Below are 6315 nucleotides of genomic sequence, written 5' to 3'. Positions count from 1 at the left end.
GTGAGATAACCTCGACGCCACCCAGTACTAGGGCGGGAGTTCGGGAGTATTGCCATAACTCGTATAATGGATGCTTTTCGAAGGTTGAGGTACACGATTTCCGAAGGTTTCTTGGTTATGTGTTGACGGATGGATACAGCTTGGATGTAGGTATTGATAGTTTTGGGTGAGATATATATTGCTTCCCCTGTATCCCCAACACCAGATTGCATAACCAGAAAGTTTCGGGAGTTTTATAGGTGGGAATTCAAGTAGCTCTAGTTTTATCTTTCCAACAGACACATGATACGATATGGGATCTATCATATGTTTGTTCCGGCTTATTCTGCAAGCCAAATCCTTTGTTTTGTTTTATATGTGGTATTCGAGTTGCTTCGAAGTCAAGTGTTGAATCCATACCTTTCCTAAACGGTGTTCTCATATTGCTATGTGAATACTAATCCTTCTTGATCATCGAGGTCGTCATGTTAATTCTTTTCCAACTGGTGCGCTTCTCTTCGAGATGATCCGATCATTCTCCCCATCCGCAAGATCAATTCTAAGTTTTCTCAACGGTGTTCATTCCACCTGCCCCAAGTTGCCTTTGTTTTTCGCGCCCTCCCACCCTTTTCTGCAAGGACTCATATATTTTAATCAAGTATCCATTTATTCATGTGAAGTCTCTTCACTCTTTTCAATCAATGTTCTTATCCGGTGATTCTCAGGAAGATACTAACGGAGCTTCAAGTTTATCATTCTTCGTTCTCTTTTCTTCTCTGGTGGATTAATTTCAAGCTTTTGTGTTGATTATATCTCTTCCTTTTGTTTCACATATCTTTCCATGTGAATTTCTTATCCAAGGCTCTCTTATTTATTTACCTTGCCCAGTTCATATCTGGAGTGCTCAAGATATCTCAGAAGATTCGTGTTTTCCATTCTTAATACATTCAATCTATTTGGAGATCACTATCTCATTCAAGTCATTTAATTCAATCGGTGCAACCCCCCCTTTTCAATCAATCGTTCAACGGTGTTTCTCTTGAGTGGGACCTAACCCACAGGTCTTTTCCCAGGATCTTACCTGACTCTTCTAATTATTCCGGAACTATCCCAAATTCATTTCAAAGTTTGACGTAAGAATGAATTTTCATCAGTCAGATGTCTTCTTCAAGATTGCTTCCAAATTCTTTTGATCGTTGGTTCAAACTTTCCATTCTTCATTCCGGAGTGCCTCAACAATTTTGGTGGTTCTCATCATCATTCTCAACATTTAAAGACTGACGAAGAAGAGTTTCTCTTAAATCTTGGTCCACTCTCTTGAAGATTCATGGTTCTAGCTTGATGCCATCCTCTCTTAATTGTTTTTGATTGTGAGAATTCTTTTCACCCATCCAGAGCAATTCAGGAGTCTTTTCAGTTTCTTTCTCCGGAGCCAATCATCTCAGAATTATTCATTCTCAGCTTTCAACTCTCGTTCTTGAATTCTTCCGGTGCATCGTCCAAATATCCTCTAATCAGTTCATGATCTCTTCGTTCTCATGTATCTAAATCCCCTCAAGTATCTTCATTCGTTTTCCAATTCTTTCCGTTGAATTGTTCCTTTGCTACTTTCATTTTCAATTCTTACTGTGGTTCATTCAAGATTTCTCTTCCTTCGTTATCATATCAATTCATTCGTTGTTTAAATCCTACCGGTGGTTCCATCAATACCTTCTGAAGTTTACACTATATCTCTCTTAATCCTTTCTACGAGAATAAGTAGTATGCCAAACCCGTTGCTTGTCATCAATTTAAATCGGTGAAGGATAGGCATGACATAATTCTTATTCTTGTTTCATCCAAGTGATTAATTCCTTCTTCCGGAGTTTGTTCATGAGGAATAAATTCTCGGTTCTAAGATGTTCATCTTTTTTTCGGTGTTCCAAGTTTTCTCGGTTATATCATCGTGAAGCTCCATCTAAATCATTGTAAGGCTTCACCTTGTGTTTTCAAATTCCCATTCTTTCTATCATCCTTTTATTACCGGAGTTCTTCATGGAGGCTCAACATGGTGGTTCATCAAAGATTCTTTTCATTCTTCAATTGTACTTCAAGATTTCTCTCGAAGCTAAGATCTGCCAAGCTATACTCTAAAATAAACATGGTGCTCAACACATGTTTTGTTTTGTGGAGTTCAAGTATTCTTCTTCTTGCATTTTGAAGTGCAGTTCTTTCTACCTTATCTTTTTAGGTGGTGTTATATCATTCTTGACAATTTCCTTTCATGTTTCGCGATTCACATGTTGTCAAGAATGAGGTATTTTAAATCCATTAATCTCTTCGTTGGAGTTATCTTGGGTTATATTTCACCTACAACCTTCCCTAAGGAATGTTGCTATTTGTGGTGCTTATCAATGATCCAAGTTATCTCTCTATCATCTTGGTGGAAGGAGTTTTTCATCTCGTTGGTGTTATCAATGATATTATTTGTTCCCATAGTGGCAGAATTTCGCCTCAATTTCGAGAAGTTTTCCATAAGCTCACAACAAGCTTATCCTTTCGTTGTTGATAATCCAACAACTCCGTTCTAGCAATTCCTGCTAGCGTGCTCTTTCAAGATCAAGTTTTCCTCCGTTCATTCTATTCCATTTTTTCATTTCTTCCGGAGGCATTGTGATGTTGTGCTCTTCACCCATCACGTCATTTTGTCAAGTTCATGTTATTTTCTTGCTTATCCATTTAACCGGAGTGTTATGTTCTCTGCTAAGTTCTTTTCATCTTATCAAGTCTTGCATCTCTTTTCAACTGGAGTGCTGTCCGAATTTGTTCTTCCTTGTTCCTTGTTTATCTCGTTTCAACCAGAGTGGTTCCAATTCCTTCTTGTCCATTGTACTCGTCATTCATAGCTTTGCAACCTCCAAGGTTCACATGGTGTTCCTTGTTTCTATTTTCTACAACACTGCTCTGAATTGTGTTCAACTCTGTTGTGTTCTTTCTTTCAACTTTTCAACCTCTCAAGGTTCTTTGGTTTCACTCTTTTGTCGAAGAAGCAACTTAGCTCTACCTCTCCTCTTCCTTTTCCGTTTCTCTCCAGTGCCATCTAGATCTCGGGACGAGATCCTCTTGTAGTGGTGGAGTGTTGTAACGCCCCGAGACCGGCGCTCCAGATGCCTTCCATGTTTTCCGAGTTTCATCGTGTGATTTTGTTTTGTTCATGCATTCATCTCTGCATCACGTGCATTGCATCATGTCATCTTGCACCCCCTTTTAAAAACTCATCTAAATAAAATCGTATGGATCTTTGGTCCATTTAAATCGAGGGATTCACATGGTGATTTCTCTTTATAACATATCCTCTCGATATTTAGGGAGTTACAATAAATATTCCATTAGTTTGGAATTAACCGCAACACACTTGCAAATAAATCTCAATGCCTTTGTTATCTCAATTCTTGGTCTCCGACTTGTCCTCTTATTCTTTTATCGTTTTATCGAGGCTCTTCCTAAATGTTTAACATTTTCGGAAACTTCAGATTCCTACTCCTTGTTCAAACCATTTGAATGAAATTCAAATGTAAACCTTGCAATCTTGCCCACTCCATTTTTCTTGGAACGAGCTCATTTTTATGAGTCCAGAAAAATTAACCCTATGCGCATATTCTTTCCCTAACCCTCTCTTTCTTTTTCTTCCCTCTAATTTCTTTTCTGCTAAAGAGTTAAAGAAGAGAAGGAAGAAGCCCGGCAGCCCAACCGCACCGCATCGGCCCATTTGCCTCTCGAGGCCCAACCGCTGCTCTAACCCTAGCCCGACCATGCTCTCTCCCTGATCCCCAACTCCATCGATCCCCTCCTGCTTCCCTCGAGCTGCCACTCTTCTCAATCTCCTTCCTCTCGCTCGTCTCCCTCTCCTCTCGCGCCGCCACCCACACACAGAGAGGAGCGAGATCCCCTCGAGCCCGGTCCCCAACGCCTGGAGGCCTCCTTTCGTGCCTCACCAACCCCTCGCGCCGACCAGCGACCGCCGCTGCCTCCTTCGTTCCCCTGGCCAAGCTGCTGCCATGTTCCTGCGCTGCCCTCTGCCTTCTCCTCATCGCCTTGCAGTCGCCCACCTCCTGCAGGAGCCAGGGCCGCCGGCCTCCTTGGTTCGCCCGTGCCCTGCTGTCGTTGCTCTTCTCGAGCACCGCCATCCCTCTGCTGCCTAGCCGGACCTCCATCCTCCGCCTTCTCCCTCCCTGCAGATCCTCCTGCTGCTTCGTCCCTGCACCACCCGGTGACCTCGTCGTCGCTCCGACCACCACACTCCTGACCTCCTCCATGCCCTGTAGCCGTTGTTGTTTTGCCACACCACCACGCTACCCAGAGCCTCCTCTGCTTCAGCTCCACCTCCTGGCACCCCCGATGGCACTGCTGCCATCTCTGCTGCTTCGTTGTCGTTGCCCGCCTGCTTGCCTTGGGCCCCGGTGTAGCCTCCCCGTGTACCTGCAGTCGCCGCTGCTCCTGAAGATCAAAACCCGAGGCCTTTGTGCTCCACTGCTAGTTTCGTGGACGACGAGACCTCTACGATGACCCTGGATGTCTACGAGCTGTGTATCACTACAACCGGTGTGATTTTTGTCAAGTCCGACTATGACGTGCACAACTACATTCGATGTGGATTTCGTCAAGTACCCCTTCGGATATGCCAAGGTCGACTACGCTCGGCGGTGCGGCAAGTACCTCTACCGACGACCCCGGACATCTACGAAAATGTGTACCACTACCGTCGCCGTGTACCACTACGTCCAAGTTCCACTACAAGATGTACCACTACCGCCGCCGAAGACCGTCAAGTGTACAACTACCGCCGCCGTTGATTCGACAAGACAACGTGTACAACTACTTCCACTACCGTCGACACGTGAACAACTACTTCCCGCGACGACCCGTGAACGACTACTTCCTCTACATCGTACCGAACGCGTTCCGCCCCGAATGCATGCTTCGAAGGTATAATCCTAAGATGATCACCCGTGGACCGAATGCATGTGTTGTATGAGATGCACCCTATGTTTGAACTGTGATCGAATTGTCCTTGCGATGCCCCTCTTTTGCCATGCCGCAGTATCGTGGGAACCCGGTAGTCGGGAGCACCCCACCATCTCTAGCATGTTGCGCACATCCGCACACTTGCTCTTTTGCACCAGTATCTCAACGAGTTGTTGGATCATCGAAATGTTGTCGTGGCACCATTTTCGTTATCGTTGGCGTGGCACCCCTTTCGTTCCACCACGGTGACAAATGCTTCATAACATGCTCATGTCAACATTTTCATAAAATTGCATAAAACTTGTATATGTCATCCGCATCATGATAACAACATTTAAAATGTTTAAAATTGTGTTTGCATTAAATTACTAAATTACATGTGGGGATTTTCCGGAATTGTTGTTTGTTGTTTCCGGCCTCACTTAAACTTGCCTAGATAGGTAGTTTAATTATGCTTCACATGTTGCCATGTTTAATAACATTTAATGTTGTTGGGTACATAAACGAGAGAGAACTAAATAATTGATGTGTTGTTTCGTCAATATGCAACTCGTTGCATATTGAGCTCCACTTAACTTGTAGTGTTGTTTGTGCGTATTGCCATGACATGCCTTTTTAAACCGGACATGCATCATACTTGATTGTGCATCATGCCATGATTATGTGATGGTTGTTTACCATGTTGCTTGCTTCTTTCCGGTTTGCTTCTCTCATTAGCTTCGGTGTCGTTCTGGAGTTGTGAGGTTTGGTTCGACTTCTTCTTGGACTCGTTCTTCTTCCTTGCGAGATCTCAGGCAAGATGACCATTACCCTCGATATCACTTCTATCTTTGCTTGCTAGTTGCTTCGTTCTATTGCTATGCTGCGCTACCTATCACTTGTTTACCATGCCTCCCATATTGCCATGTCAGCCTCTAACCTTTTTCATCCTTCCTAGCAAACCGTTGCTTGGCTATGTTACCGCTTTGCTCAGCCCCTCTTATAGCATTGTTAGTTGCAGGTGAAGTTGAAGATTGCTCCATGATGGACAGAATTATGTTGGGATATCACAATATCTCTTATTTAATTATAATGCATCTATATACTTGGTAAAGGGTGGAAGACTCGGCCTTATGCCTGGTGTTTTGTTCCATTCTTGCCGCCCTAGTTTCCGTCATACCGGTGTTATGTTCCTTGATTTTGCGTTCCTTACGCAGTTGGGTTATTTATGGGACCCCCTTGACAGTTCGCTTTGAATAAAACTCCTCCAGCAAGGCCCAACCTTGGTTTTACCATTTGCCACCTAAGCCTTTTTCCCTTGGGTTCTGCAGACTCAAGGGTCATCTTTATTTT

The sequence above is a fragment of the Triticum dicoccoides genome, chromosome 4B (genome assembly GCF_002162155.2).
Source record: "Triticum dicoccoides isolate Atlit2015 ecotype Zavitan chromosome 4B, WEW_v2.0, whole genome shotgun sequence".
Classification (NCBI taxonomy): Eukaryota; Viridiplantae; Streptophyta; class Magnoliopsida; order Poales; family Poaceae; genus Triticum; species Triticum dicoccoides.
The sequence above is the reverse complement of the archived record's forward strand: the minus strand, read 5'-3'. Positions refer to the sequence as shown.